The sequence below is a fragment of the Plectropomus leopardus genome, chromosome 5, assembly GCF_026936395.1.
Source record: "Plectropomus leopardus strain MGB_pleo_1.0 chromosome 5, ASM2693639v1, whole genome shotgun sequence".
NCBI lineage: Eukaryota > Metazoa > Chordata > Actinopteri > Perciformes > Serranidae > Plectropomus > Plectropomus leopardus.
The window spans coordinates 9,658,621-9,675,307 of NC_142180.1; the positions used below are offsets into that span (position 1 = coordinate 9,658,621).

The following is a 16,687-nucleotide window of genomic DNA, read 5'->3' on the forward strand; positions in this document are numbered from 1 at the left end:
TAAGTAATGTTAATGTAACACTGTTTTGTTTTTGTTTTTTGGTTGTTTTTTTCATTTTTGACATCTTTATGAATATATTAGACGTTGTTTCTTTTAAACTTCCACTGATCAAATAATCCAGCTTGTGCGTCGTGGTTTCTATTTTCTAGTGTCTGCGGATGGCCCCAGCAAGCCAAAGTTTGTTGCCATGTTTCCTAAAAAGGGGGACGAATTTTCCACCAAAATGCCCAACATCCCCAGGTATAGACTATTATTTCTCCTTTTTCTATTATCAACAAAAAATAATCACAATCAATAAGCATTGCTGTTAAGGCCCAGTTTAAAAAACTGTTTTCTATTTTTTCATTAATTTAATACTGGATTATTTACCACTTTTATGAGTTTTCTGTGCATTTTCATGGGACAGGAGATTGCGAGTGGAATTATCAGATATCTTGTTTTTAAAAAATCTGATTTATTAACTTCATTCAGTTATTTGTGTAAACAACAGCAGCATTTCTGTCATTGGTGCATTTGAATTTTCTAATGACACTTGACTGTGACAACGGCATTTCTGGATATTTGAGTAGTTACAGCCACCTAATCCTCTGTGCTCAGGCTTTATGTTTCATGTTGTTGTTTGCTTTGACTCAAAAGGTGTGATACTTTTTGGAGGCTTTTCTCTGTTTTTTTAAAAAAATATAAAATTCTCTTCTAAATCATAGAGCTGCATCTTATCAGCCTAAAATGCTCATTTAGATCTAAATTGTAGGTGAGCCCTCTTCAAAGGAGCCAGGCGCGCGCGTTGCTTTTTCCTCCCGCGATGGAAAAGGCTCCCTATAAAGTCTCTCGAGTGGCCATTTTAATTTAATGTTTAATCAAACGGGCCCTGCTGTTTCACGTTAACCCCGGTTCTCACGGTTCAAGCTCTCCGGTGACACCACCACCCCTTGTGCGTAAAGAAAAAAAAACGGAACCGGTTCCAAACTGTTCCCATGCATCTCTGTGCCAGCCATGTCTCTCCCCCTCCTACCAAAATAATCCTTATGATGAGCTAACTGCTCTCTGAATTTAACTAACGGTTTTAAATCTGGGGGGAGTGTGTCTGCGTGTGTGTGTATGTGTGTGTGTACAGCGAGGTAGATTAGGGCCGTTGTGTCTTGCAGGCTGGGTCCCGGGGGAACGGAGCTCACATTAACCGGCAGATGAATATTTGAAGAGGCCCCTCGGTATTTATCCGTCCACTCCTCTCTCTCTCCCCCCTCTCCCTCCCCCCTCTCTCTCTCTCTCTCTCTCTCAGCCGGACCTTCAAGAGGTCAAGGGATCGTTGGTTGCCCCATTAATTATTGATCCGTGCAGCTGAAATGGTTGTAATAGCCGAGAACACCGGTGATAAACAAGTTGTTTTTAAAAGGTCGGACGCGTAGACGCATTAAAGTCTCTTTTTTTCCTCTCTATGAACACGGGGCCCCTGCAGGCCCGGAGGCCCTGCGAAATGATTATTTTCCCCGACTGCGCGCTGCACCTTTGATGTGCTGGAAAAGCTTTTTGAATGAGGAGAATAACATGATGTATTTGATGGTTAACTCACATTTTCTGAGGAGTGTCACAAAAAGCTGTATTTGTAACGCCTGTAAAGATGGATGTTGACACAGTCAGGATTTTAAGGCCCAGGCTGCTTTAAAAACTGAAATTGAAATAGAGGCAAAGGATATATTTATTTATTTTATCATTTGATTCAATTCTCATATTTTAATTTGGAGATCTAGTTTTTAAACTGCAGTTGTTTTAAATGTTCACTTGTTTGTATTTTATTGTGAAAACCTGCCGCAGTCTTGAAATAAAATAGTCTCTTCCCATGTGAGCGAGGCCAGTCACAAACTAGGACACGGTAAATGTTCACTCTCAAAACACTGATATCGCGCTATCTCGGTAGAAAAATATTAGCCCGCATTTAGCCCCTGCGCTTTCCAAAATGTGATTTAATCTCAGGGGCGCTTTAAGCTCAGTGGCGCTCCTGTTCAAACATTAAATAAAGGCGCTGCACAGCACAGTCAGCGCGCACCCGTGATTCAGGGAATCAAATGTCCAAAATGTTACACCTGGTTATAATGCTGAATCCACCGTGACATATTTTCATTTTTTTCTTATAAAAATAAAAGCGATCCAAAGGGCTATAAAATGTTTATTATAAAGATAATAATAAAACCTGTGCTCCTCCTTAAATGTTCATTTGGCGCGCGGGTAACCAGGTGTGTTTGTGTGATATAGGTACAGGGCCGGTCAAGGTGTTTCCCTTCTTTCACTCACCCACAATTCATCCATAAACCCACCCGTCCGTTCATCCATCCATCCGTCTCCCCTTCTGTTGCTCGCGTGCAGAGTCTGGCTGTAGCAGCTCGGGGATATTTGGACTGCAACAGGTGGTAAGCGCGCGCCTCTGCTTTTTTTTTTTTTTTTTTTTTGCCCCCGCTTTAAAAAAACAAAACAAAACAAGAAAAGCTCCCAGATGTTATCTATGATAACTTGGCACGTGTGTATATCTGGAGCTCGTGCTCATTCTAGTGGCTTTTTATCACAACATCGCCCTGTTACATTTGTGTGCTTAAAATATCGCCTTGTTGTAAAGGCAGGAAGAAGTTATAGAAATTGAAATAGCCTACAGTATACAATAGAATTTATTATAGGACTTGACTCAGCAGATTATGAACCACTTCAACCAAGGTAGAGACAAGACCGGAAGCAGGCCTTAAATAAAAAGTGAAAAAAATAAATAATTGAATTTACAAAGTAAAATAAATTTAGTCCACAGTACAAAAGCATAGCCTAGTTTTAGGTGTGTTGATCCGCAGTTTTTATATTGGCCGCCGTCTAAATCCTGTGTTTGTTGTTGAGATTATATGATTTTTAAAATTAGGTCAAATGACCCCCCTGACACACAGACACACACACACACACACACACACACACACACACACACACACACACACACAAACAAAACGAGCTTAGTGGCCTGTAATCCCACGAGAGCCACTTTCCTTTTTCACCACGTTGCGGATAATAAGGAGGAGGGGGCATGACGTCACCCACACATGAAGCAGTTCAATGGTCCTAATGTGTGTTTCCGTTGGTGAGTTTACTTTAATATAATTTATCATCTATGGCAGCCAAATAAACCAAGTGTCATCATGGAGACCAATAATACATTTATAGGCATATTTGAACTGGACTGTGTTTAGCCACTCACTTCTATTATCGGAAAATATTATAAAATTGCGATATATTTTAAAGTTTTTTCATTTATATATTTTCCGTCTCTTTTCCGTCTCAATCAAGCCAGCCACAATTAAAATGCAGGACTATATCGACTGATTGACAGGTCTTTTAATAGAAAAACAACAAATCAATATTTCCTGAGGCAGTTTTTACAACTTGATAACATGTATTTAATTTATTAAAGTAGGTCGAAAAACACAATGTTTTAAAAAGAATGATTCAATTTAGTAATTAATCCTTTGCAACCTGAGCAAATTGGCTCGATTTCTTACAAAAAATGTTGCAAGAAAATTATCCAAAATAAGCAAAGAAATGACCTTAAAAGTGCTAAAATAAAGTAAAAGAAATAACAGTTATAAGCATTGGGGTTGTTTCTACAATGTAATTTCAGATATATAATTAAAAATATATAAATATAGCTCTCGTGAGTTTTATGTATAGGGACATATACCAATTTTGCTAATTTCCTTTTTTGCAAAAGGCATCTGACAGCTGTGCAAGAAAACTGATGTTCATCCAGGTTTAAAGGGTTAAAGGCGATGTCTAATTATTACAGTCAAAGAAGTGTAGATTGGGCCTTTTGACTACAGACTTTGACACAAGTTAATATGATGTGTCTGGTGAATGTAAGCTTTTTTCTCATGTGAGGATGGTTCTGCAAGTCAAAGGAATGTCAGTAAAGCTTCCTATAGGAGTAAAGATTAAGAAGTGTTTGTGTTTTACTCTGCAACCCAGAATATGTTTCAAGGCTGCCCAACATTTCTGCCTTCATCACACAGCAAGACTGTAAGAATGGGTGAAAAGCAAAACTGTCAGAGCAGAGAGCTGTGGTGTGTGTGTGTGTGAGTGAGTGAGTGAGTGAGTGAGTGAGTGAGTGAGTGAGTGAGTGAGTGTGTGTGTGTGTGTGTGTGTGTGTGTGTGTGTGCGTGCGTGCGCGCGGAGGGTAGAGGGACTGAATGGCAGCCAGTAGCCTGCTGATCTAGCGCAGGTGCAGGGAAGGGAAGCGGGCGGTGTGTGTGTGTGTGTATGTGTGTGTGTGTGTGTGTGTGTGTGTGTGTGTGTGGAGGGGGCTCTCTCTCACACACACACGCACGCACACTTACACACTCACGCACACGCACGCACACAGACACACACTCTCTTCCATTGAATAGGACCACACACTGACACAGACCAGCATGCCATCAGCCTCGCGCTGCTCTCGGCCTGCATTCTCAGAGGCTCGAGGCCTCTGCGACACCCCCTCCTCCTCCTCCTCCTCCTCCTCCTCCCTCCTCCCCTTCCCCTCTTCCTCCCCCACCACGTCACCAGCGGCTCGAGCTCCGTTTATCATTTCTGCTCATTGATGCTGACAGCTTTATAGAGTGCCATCATTAAAGGAATGCACGCTTAGGAGCGGATCAACAACCCTCGACAAAAAAGCAACAGCTTTGTCTCTTGTTGTTTTTAATGTAACTATAACTTATTGTCGGACAGAGGGAAAATATGACAAAGACAATTAACCGACTTAAAAGAATTGCTTCAGTCAGTAACACGAATGAATTAAGTTTTCTCAACTTGATCTCCAAGCACTTGTGTTGTGTGATTTGAAAAAAAAATAAATAAATTCACTTATGATTCCAATTAAAGTAGGCTATTTATTTTTTAAAAATTCTATAATGGAAAGATTTTCCAGGAAAAAGTAGCACAATAAATAGCCAATAATGGGCCAGTAGGCTAGTAAGACTCAGCACCATCTGTAGCAGCTTTACTGTAAAGTCTGACTGAAAAGCTGATTTTCTTGAAAAGATTTATGAAACCGACTGTCTTGAAAGGTGTAGGCCTATGTAAACTAAAGTGTGTATATATGTTTACCTCTTAGTTAACTTTACTTAATATTTTGAAGTTGTTGCAACTTAAAAATGCAACTAAAAATGACAATCAATCAATCCTTCTAAGTGTTAGCAACTTACAGATCTCCTAACATGACTGTAGACAAAATCTTTGTCGCAATCAAGACAAGTCAGACCAACTTGGCTAACTAAAACTGCTAGCACTTAGAAAGGATACGGTTATTTCACTTGCCATTTTAAGTAACTAAATATACACATTTCAACCGAACTTAACACTTAAATATAAAGTAAACCTAAATTAAGCTTTGTAGTTGTATTTACTTAAGTTTTTCAAGGCAACCAGTTTCCAAGATTATTTTAGGGAAGATCAGCTTGTCAGATTTCACAGTGTTCAACATTAAAATGCTGGTTGTGTGTTTATGTAAAACTTTTTACCCAGCATTTTCTGTCACTTCCATATTTTCCTTTTTCTTTTCTTTTCTTTTCTTTTCTTTTCTTTTCTTTTCTTTTCTTTTCTTTTCTTTTCTTTTCTTTTCTTTTCTTTTCTTTTCTTTTCTTTTCTTTTCGTTTCTTTTCCGCTTTACACAGTGACAATGAGCAGCTGCCAATCATGGCTATACTGTCATGTCTGGTAATTATGGCTTTGATTGACTAGATTGTAAAAATGGCAAAGTCACTAATGTTTCACATTCACGATGCAGCTTGGAAGTTTAAAATCTTCCCCATCTTTCTTATATCTTATATTTGTTTACTATTTTGTTCCCACACACTGATTAAAATGGGAATTATTTAAAATTAGCATTCATGTTCTAGTTTAATAATAAAGGAATGAACTGTGTGATGGTGAACATTGTCTTTTAGGTGTAAAAGGTGAAGTTATAAAACTTCAGTTTTCACTCCTCTGATAACATATGCCCATTTATGCTCCTTGAAGCGATTAGTCGGGAGAAAGTGCAAGAGAGGGGAGGAAGAGGAGAGACAGAGGGGATTGGTGGGCGATGGAGGGGGGGGATTTTTCTCTGAGAAGAGCCGACAAACAACAATATAAGGCTTGTTGTACTGTCGCCTGCCAAGGAGAGCCTTCAGCTCTGCGCTCAAACCGAGCTGAGCTGAGCCATCCAAAACAACAGGGTCACTAATAAATCAGATGAGCTCATTACACAAAAGATGCTTATTACTCCACAATTTTTATGATTGCTCCTTTACTAGTGTAGCCTACCACTCATTGAACTATAAAATTCATAACATCATTTTTGGATAATCGATTTCAATCTGATATTCTGAGATAAACCAGGAGATCCAAAATCACAGTTTGTGCTTCTGTTCAAAAATATCTAACTGTAGGCTGTTTAATGAACTTTTTTCTTAATAATTTTTTGTTATTTTTCTGATTTGTGTTTTTTAATTAGGCTATTATTTTATGTATAGTTCGCCATCGAAATGTATTATTAGATTCATAGATTTGCGCACGCTATTATTGTATTATTGTACAAAATGTACAAAATAATTTGACCTATAGTCAAAAAAGTGTAAAATGCAAGTGTCAATATGCACATTGTCTTATAACTAATTCGAGTTAATACAGCCATAATGACAGTATAACGGCACGCTAATTGGCCTTTTTCCTTCACAACAATGCTCCCAGATCAGCATCTCTTTATTATTTAATAACGTCAAACGCTTGGCTGGCTGTGCTGGCTGCTGAGCCCGCTGGCTGCTGTTGGGAAAGAGGACAATGCAGCTCCAATTCAGGAGATCCACTCACAAGCTATATGGTCACTGAGAAAAAAGAAAAAAAACTACAGAGAGGAGGAGAGGACACGGGGCTTTTCAGGGAAGGAAATTTGAACAGATTGAGTGTGAAAAGGCACGAGGGGGGCTTTTAGGTTCAAACAAACAGTCTCTAAATCAAATTAAAAACAAAGGCAGTTATCAGCAATGCAAACTTGTGTTTTTTTTAATTGTGTCCTGGATTTTTTTCAGCTCTTTAACTCATCAAGGCAGTTTGAAGCAACAGGTGACTGTATGGGACCGGCCCACGGTGCAGCCACAAGTGAAAGTGGCGCACGGTCTGCTGGTCCTTTGTTGTCCGGAAATTTGGAGACTGTGTTTACTGATGTCCCTCCTAGGGCCTGGGTAGGCGGGGGGGCAGGGTGCACTGTAAAATCTGTCAAGTTGATTTTACCTTTCTTTTTTCAATAAATCTAGAATACCATGAAAAATATAAGTAAATATAACTTTTAATCTTGATTTCTATTTAGTTTATATCTAATTGTTATGCTTGCTCAAAAAATGTGGTTATATTTATTTAACTTTTTTACTTAAGTTGTTGCAATTTAAAAATGGCATGTTTAACTAAATCAATCTTTCCAAGTTTGAGTGACTTCAGTAAAACAACTGCACTATATATCTGTATTCTGCTGGTTTCAAACAATCATATTTGTATTTTCTTAAACATGGAAAGGAAACAAAATGGACAGATATCCTAAATTCGTCATTGCCCAAATGCTCTTTGTCCTGATGAAATTAGATCAGATTAACTTGGTTTGCTGAAGTTGCTTAGACTTAGACAGAACAAATTGATATCACTCCTTGTTTATAAGTTGCAACAACTTCACAAAATTAAGCAAATGCAGCTTAAATTCAATTATACTTAACAAAGTAAACATAAATTAAGATTAATGGTTATATGTGCTTTCCCCTTTCTAGATTATTTGAAGTAAAATAAACTAGTCATATTTTACAGTGTATAGTTTGCGCACTCAGTAAGCAAAAAAAGAACCAAATCCAACTCATTTATGAATTTTTCAGGAAAATCAATGAAAATGTGCATGGAAATAATTTCTAAGAAAAAAATGAAAATACATTTAAAAAAAAAACCCAGATATTATGGTAGTGGTTGTCATACCAGAAGTCTAAATTATTTGTTAGGAAGAGCCAGGCCATAGCTAAAATATCAGACCATTTCCGTGTTGTTGTCTTTAGACTCTGAAGCAGAACAACAATTTCTCTGCTTCCAGGCAGCACATCGCTCGTCTGGAACAATATCAGCGGGTTTCCAGGCTGACTGCCACCCATGGCCGGCTCGAGGAGCCTGGCAGAGCCGGGAGGGGTAGAGAGGGGAGGGGAGAGGAGAGGAGAAGGGTGGGATGCCTTGTGGAGACACAAAATCGTTGCTGGATTCACACACTCAAACACTGCGGTGAGTGGCTGAAGCGCAGCGCTCGCGTTGCGCAGATTGGGATCCAGTTGGCTGAGGTGCTGCAGCTGTGTTGATCGTCCGGCCCGTGCATGCACAGATTTGATATCCGGTATTCGCACTTGTTGAATCAGGGCGAGAGAAATCTATTTTCGTTACATATTAAACTGCCAACGAAATATCGTCTGCACTTAACCCTTTGTCATCTGAAATGTGGAGGAAAAAACGAGACAATTGGTGTTTTTGTTCCCTCGTTGTGAACTTTATATAATATTTGAGACTGAATTTGTTTTTCTTTAAAGGATATAATAATGACCATTTTATTTTTGATTATTGGAAAATAAAGTAGCTAACTGATCGATTTTATAAGAAAAAAAAATACTCAGAATTCCGATTTTTTATCAATTTATTCTCATGTCTTCGCTTATTTATTTACCTCCACATGCATCACGGCTGCAAAAAGCTTTTTTAGAATTACATTTTTACAAGTATTCTTCTTGTGATGGCACCGCTGAGCTTGTTTTATGGGCGTTCAGAGATTCCTAGAGAAGGCTGTTGAGCTGATGGGACTGAATCATCATTAACAAGCCAACAGACACAGGAACCCCCCTCCTCTGGTCTCATTTCCCAGCATAGACACTAACCTCTTTCACTCTGTCATCAGCCTGACTCTCTCCCTCTCTCTCTCTCCACCGACTCCAGCACACAACAGCACCGTCCATTGTTCCCGGGCCTCCCCTCCCTCTGCCTGGCCCCCCGACCCAACTGTTGACCAACAACTCCACTCTCGCACATTAAACGGGGGGGGGGGGTGTCCTATTTTAGAATATCACACATCCAAAAATGGTTGAGAGAAAAGTGGCTGAAAAGGTGTAGACATATGTTGAAGGGTCTGAGAGAGATTAAATACGCAAATTTTAAGTAAAACGCAACTCTCAAAAATAGTTTACTTTCAAATCTAAATTTAAAAAACCTTCATTATTCCAGCGGTACTATATTGCACAAATAGCAGGGTGTACAGTCGCCGCAGTTTTCTCGCCTGTGCTGTTGCTTTTCACAATAAAAGCTTTAGAAATGGTGTGGAGCTGTAGAAAAAAAAGGGGGGTTCCATAGCCCGCGTGCCTTTTTAGCCCTCGGGGACATGCGCGAGCCTTCTGAATGGATGCTGCAGCAAATGAATGCGTGTTTGTGCATATGTTAGTGAGTGTGTTTTTACAATAAGACCATGTGTATTTATCTAATCTGTCCTGAAACACTGGGTGTTTTAATAAGGAATTTATAAGAACAGTATGGATTTTCATATACTGTAACTCTCATTATCAGATGACACTTCTATAAATGGAATTAGCTAAATCTGGATTTGTTTAATTAAGGATAGCAGTAGTGAGGAGAGGAATGGTAATGTTAATAATAATAATAAAAGTAGAAAAAAGGATTGAAGCAGTAACCTTACTTCATGCAACAACCCAAGCTCTTTAGGTTTTGATTAAGTTGACAAAATAGAAAAATAACTATAAAGAAGAAACATTTTAGACTCCTGAAACATGTCAATAAGTTAAAAAAACATGTTTATGAGCAATCTTTGTAAAAGGAGATTTAAAAATCATTAAGTTTTGAGGTGATTTTTAATGTTAAGTATGTTTTGTGAGCTGTTAAGGAGAAGTCCCAGTCAGACCAAGCCTTTAGACCATCACTGCTGATGCCGTGTTTGTTTTTACTCTACAGACTTTAAGGACACTGCTAAATATGTTAAATTAACAATCAAGCCATCTCTAATTGGTTTGGTATTGAAAGTGTTTTATAGGAGATTACATTTCCATGTGTCATTATTCAACGCTGGTAATGTGTGTGTTAACCCACAGCATGTGGTGTTAATGTGTTTTTAAGGCTAGGCTTACATTACAAAGTGTCACAGAGATACTGGAGTTGTTTAAAGGCTTTGTTGGTGACATCAACATGACAGCACTCTTGGCTTCACACACACACACACACACACACACACACACACACACTGGCTATCTAGGCCAAGCTCATCCTTCAGACAACACTCCCCACTTGTGTTTTCCCCTCAGTCTGCACTTCTTTCCTCCTCTCTTCAGGAATCAGATAAAAGCATCCTCTAAATGTCATTTGCCAAATGTTTTTGTGTGACATGCTGATGAATTTAGACCCTACAGTGCTTCGATACTGGGCTGTTACAGCAAATCATGTTGACACACAGAGCATCACCCCAGATTACATTCCTCAGTGTGGAAATGTCATATCTGTTTCAGTGGTGAATTATTCATCTGACTCGCGGACCTCTGCTGGTTTACTTAGATTATATTCAGTGTGTTGGATGAATGAATCACAGGTGTACATGATGTATTCTTTATGAAAATAGTGTAAATACAACTTTGCAAGCCTTGAATTAAATCCCCCCTAATATATGTTTGTTCATAAGTATGAGTAAACTATAATACAGAAAAATACCAATAAAAAACATTTTCCCTACATAAACTGAGCTGTGAAACACTGATATCCCCTCCACTGCCCACTGAGGGTTGCTGTCAAGAAGGAAATCCCACTTAATTATTAACTATTTAACATCACGGCTCATAAAAGCTGTTACATGATCGATTTACTGGCACCGTTAATCTTTAAGATGATAATAAAGTCATAATAATGTCACAATTGGCGCTGTAATGTAATCATACATCTTGTCATCGTACAGATTATACAGTATCTGGCATCGTAAAGCTCATTAAGACACTAAATGTATGTGCATCAGTTTGTTTTGACTGGTTTAGACTGCTGTGGCTGATATGAGCCAGGCAGTTCTGCTATACATGTGGTGAGCAGTTCATATGCTGTATTTAAGACACTATTATCACCAATAGTGTCTTAAATACAGCATATGAACTGCTGCATCTCTGAAATGCGGTATATTTGCTAAGAAAAAAAAAAGAAAGAAAGAAATTGGCAGAACACTGCTTGGACTCCTCCGTCTTCACTTTCCTGCAATTATTCATCTCCTATGCAGAGCAGTTTTTCTTTTATTAAGCGTAAAACCTTGTTCCCAGTCAATCATGTTGACTGTAGTGTAGATTTCGATTGATTGCATCAGTCACTATCGGGCTATTCTGGAGCTGGTGACTCTGAGGTCTCCCTCTCCCTCTCTCCGACTCTCTGACAGAAGCTGTTGTTGAATGGAAGAGTGGCCTCTTTCAGTGTGGGTGTCCCCTCGGGGCCAACTGGGAGAGATAATCAGACAGGACAGTTACAGACAGACAGGCAGGCAGACAGACAGATGCAGTAGACTCGAGTTGTTTCTCTCCGAGTCACACTGAGGCTCATTTTGAAGAATTTTAAATGAGCATTTGTCATTTTCCACAAGTAATGAACTCCCTTTTTTTTGGTACCATATGAAGTTTTAATGACTGAAAATGTGCTGTTTTCTGAAATTGTTCTCTTCTTCCTCCACCCTTAAAGGAACAGTTAATCCACAGACATTGCAGAGAGAAATTTCATGTAGGAACTATTTTCTTTCTAGCAAACTGCATCCGGCAACCATATCACCTCACAGAAGGAAGTGTGCATCTACTCAATCATCTCCTTGTCGGCTGAGCTGTAACGTTAGTTAGCTCAGAGGTGTTAGATGAGCAAGCAGTGGATGCACTCAGCACGTCTGAGTGACGGTACATGTTAACTCCTGAAAAGAGACATTAATGTTGAGTTTTTCAATTTATTCATTTATTTATTTGGCGCTTTGTGCACCACAGCCTGAGTGCCATCTCGTTCCATTATATTCGAGAGAGCAGAGTTTATACAGCTGATATCTTCAGCTCACACCAAAACAATTTAGACTATTAAAAAGCACTACAGGAAAGAGGAAAATATGTATCTTTGATTTTAGGGTGAAATGTCCCCTTTAAAGTCAACAATGAACGTTTTAGATCCTGCTTGTCTTTTATTCTGTGTAGCAGAGTGAGTAATTCATGGAAAAATCTTCTCAGTCATCCCGAGCAATTAAGCATTAAAACACAGATGAGATGAGATTAAATTGGATTAGATGAGATAAGATTAGAAGAAGTCTCACAGGCTGGTGCTTCCTGTATTAGAAAGTCGCTGCACAATACCTTGAATAAAGGCAAAGCATAATGCTTAAATAAAGAATATAAAAGTTTTACATCAACGAGCACCTTGGATCTTAAATTGAAAGATATGGCCAGTAAAATCTTTATTTTGCCCAGCCTGCATCAACATTTTGCATGAAATTGAAATAAGAAAAAACTTAATAAAAACTGCCACAAAAAAGGTTGCCCTCCAGAAACACAGCCATCATTTTCCATAAGCATTTATTAAAAAAATCATCAGAAATTCAGGAAATTTTGTTAATTTTTTTTTAATGCAGCCCTTAAAAATTATAAAATGAACAATGATGTGGACTTAATCTACAATCTCTTATAAATCATATAAGAAACCAAGTCTTCTCTCCAAAGGGAAACCACCAAACATGTCCTTTTCTATTTCTACTAGTAGCATACCAACTCTGCACGTAGAGTGCTGTGATTGTTAGTCATATTCTGCTCCATATAAGGCTTTACACTAGTTGTTCTTCACGACTGCATATGGTAGTCCCTGAAATCCTTTATTTTAAAGCATAATTTTTCTTGTCACTCTGCTCTAACAATTCACCTTTTCCTCAGTTTACTTAAAACAAGCTGCCTTGGATGCCATAAGCATTGCTTCCTGTGTACCTAATACTTGACAATATGACGTTAAAGCTTTTAACGCTTTAACGTCTTAAAGCTTTGATTAAATGGGTTTGATGCTATGTGATATCAAATGTCGATAAAGAGTTGCGATACACACATTTATGAATGTGAACAGAGTCAGCTTGACCTTTGCTTGAGCTCATATTTCAAAAGATTGCGTGATCATAACCGGCCTCATCTGTGGAAGTTTCCATCACGGTGTTTCTGAGTACACCTGTATGTGTGCGTGGGTGTGTGTGTGTGTGTGTGTGTGTGTGTGTGTGTGCGCGTGTGTGTGTGTGTGTGTGTGTGTGTGTGTGTGTGTGTGTGTGTGTGTGTGTGTGAGGGATGGAGAGAGACATAGAAAATATAGGGCAGAGTGAGAGAGAGAGAGAGAGTAAGAGTGAGACAGAGATAGAGACAGGTCTGGCCGGGGCTGGGTTGGGCAGGTCAGTGCAGCAGCATTTGATTGTAAATAAGAGAGGAGTCAGTTCACACGCCGATCAAGTGACTGCAGGGAACAAGCGAGCCATTTGAATCAGGTGGCTATCTCCCTATCTGAGAGATCAGAGCCCTGTCACCCCCCCAACTGCCTCCTCCCACTGCTCTCGTCATTGTGTGTTGCGGCAGTAAGGGACACACACACACACATGCACACAAGTGAAATGACATGTCCCTCCCTGCTGGCTATAAGGGCAGGCAGAGTGGCTGGATGAGATTTCACTGTCTCACGTTAGGAGAGGAGAGGAGAGGAGAGGAGAGGGATACCTCCTGCAGTATTAGAACATCCTGAGACCCCTCCTATCATTGGCTCTGTTTTCCGTCCGAGTTATTGCAAGAAAACAATGTATCACATACACATATCAGATATGCATGTCTTGTGCGCTGCCACTCAAAGCCATATTTTATTTACTCCACTGTTTTTGTTGAAGTTTTAAAATTGTGCTTAACATACAGGAGCTCCAATTTATCTAACACTTTTAATTTGTTCTTTAACTCTTTGAAACCTGAGCAAAGTGGCTTGATTTCTGTCCAAAACATGGCAAGAAGGCCCAAAAATTAGTGAGAAATTGGTAAAAAAAAAAACCCAAAACAAAGTGACAAGAAAATTACCTGAAAACAAGTAAAAATTGAAAAGTAAAAAAAAAAAAAAAAAAAAAGAGACAACAAAATGACATTAAGAAAGTGCAATGAAATCACTAAAATGAATAGATTTTGGTTTTTTTTTGGAATAATATCTAATAATCCTCCCAATGCTAATTTTCAAGTCATTTTTGTCACCTTTCTCTTTTTTTGCAGGGTTTAATTTTTTTTATTCTTAATTTTTTTTGTTTTTTGCAGTTTTGCAGATAGACATAAAGCAATTTTTCTCTGGTTCAAAAGGTTTAAAAACTTGCAAAAAGTGTCTGCAGCAAAGGAAAACCAATGTGTGTCCCAACCAATCAATGGGAACGTGAACTCTTTGATTCATATATCAGTTATGTTTCTGCTTAATTAAGTCATCTATAAAATGTCAAATGTCTATACAATTCTAAAAATAGTACAAAATGTCTTTAAATTTCTTGTATAAGAAAAGGCCATAAATCTAACATCTGACATATATATATATATATATATGTATATATAATTTATTGCCCAACTAAAAATTGTATCAACATCTATTATATCTTATACTTGTAAGATAAAGTTTTCACTGCGTTCATCTCAATTCAGTCATTTTCATTGCAGCAAATTGTATCTCGAGGACTTAAAAAGCATTTGATTTTATTATTCTAGCAGTGTGTTTTATTAATAAGTTATTTAATTTAAAAAAATTGATACTTGTCGTCAATGTAGCGATACGATATCAGCATGCAGAAATATCATGATACTGTTTTGTCGATTTTTTTCCCCCCCTAACCCTATCAGTTTTTTGGCTTGTTTGCTTCATAAGTAACTTAATTATTGATTGTGTATCAAAAAAAGAACTTGCAACTAATTTTTCATTGATTGACTAATTGATTAATCAATGAATCATTTCAGCTTTAAAAATGCTTCTTTTAATATACATCTTATGGTCGCCTGTGCTTTGAGCATGACACTATGAGTGAAACCAGTGTTCGTTTAGTCTGGCTGTCACAATAAAGGCCTGTAAAAAATGGATCAAATAAAGCACACACACACTCCCACATTCACACACACCCTCATGTTTTTTTATGTTGCGTCTTGACAATGACCCCCGAGGGAGACGATGATGTGTGACAGCTGCTGCCTGTTCATATTGATTAAATGACAGCCAGGATCATTTACCGATTTACCGACTGACGGAGCTCAAACGTGAGCATAGCCCCGAGGGACAGCTCAGGGACTGTTAGCCTGGGCAGCCTGCAGTTTATGATCAGAGCATCATTTCTGTCCCACTGTGACCGCACAGCTCACACAAGAGATTACACTTTTCACATGTGATGTTAAGACAATCAATACAAAGAACTTAGATACAAGTGCCAAATACAGATTAAATGACCACAACACAAGTAGGAATAAAAAAAAAATTAGGATAAAGATTAGACTTAAAGGAGGTATTAGTACTTAGTGCTTATATTTTTAAAAAATAAAATAAAACTTATCAGTGCAAAATAAAAACAACATGCTTATCAGTTCAGTAAATACCCATCAAAATGTGAAAGAACTCCAAAGGTAGCTGGAGGACAGAAAATGGGCTGGAAATAGCTGAGAAAATATGCAAAATCAAGTCCGGTGTGTTAATGATATCTACTTACTGAAAGAATTGTATCCAAGAAATTCCACTCAGAAATTTTCGTTACAAAGAAGATGCTGTTAGAGTTTGGGAAGCACCACATATTAAAAGCTGCACTCCTAGCAAATCTTTGGAATGAGGAGACAATAAGGTTAATGAGGAAGAAGTTTGATTTTGAGCTTTTTAGCAGCTTGTAGGGTCTCAACTTCCTTTAAAAGGTTTTTTTTAGAAAAGATTTTGTAAACATCCTTCATCTTGAAAGCAAAACTAGTTTTTCGGTTGCAATTAGATTTTGATATGATTAGTGTTTATACATTGCCTTCGCTAATATATACCGTATAGGAACATGAATATACATAGAGATGAGGACAGGACATGAAAGGGATGGTTATGATAGAACAGGACATGGCAAGAAAAGAACAAGCATTATGTTATAGGTCAATTTGGCACATTACAGGACAGTGGACGCTGGTTATAATAGGACAGGGTTGAAAGGACAGAACAAGACAGAGTAGGGCAGGACAGAAACCGGTGACGTGCAAAGAAGAAGCAGAATAGCACATGAGTAGAGTATGAAAAAACAAAAAAATGATAAGATATAAGGCAAGATAGGAAAGAAAAGGACTGGATGCTGTTGTGTAAGACAAAACAGGACACTTTAGGATCGGAAAAGACGGGACAAAATTGGTTTATAGGACAGGACTGGACACAAACAACAGAACAGTTTTAAAGAGGAAAAAACGGATGGGACAAGAAAAGACTTTTCAGGTCTGAAAAGGACAGGACACATTGCTGTCTTTTAGTATTATGTCTCTTCGCCTGTGGCGGGTCAACAGCACTGGCAGTACTGGGAGAGATGGGACATTTACTGCGGCCAACTGTCCCGGCACTGAGAGTTTAGCTTTGCTGTGTGCACGTCGAGTGTGTG

General features: G+C 38.4%; 1 protein-coding gene across 11 annotated transcripts in view; it reads left to right on the forward strand.

Moving 5' to 3' along the window:
• The window catches only part of LOC121941133 (uncharacterized), a 213,990-nt gene that overhangs the window by 162,879 nt on the left and 34,424 nt on the right, over positions 1 to 16,687 (forward strand). For 2 of the 11 annotated variants that reach the window (XM_088077472.1, XM_088077478.1), the window contains exon 7: positions 150 to 240. The exons of the other annotated variants lie outside the window; for them this stretch is intronic. The gene's annotated coding sequence lies outside the window, so the exon portion shown is untranslated. The remainder of the gene's footprint in view (positions 1 to 149; positions 241 to 16,687) is intronic. 11 annotated transcript variants of the gene reach the window in all.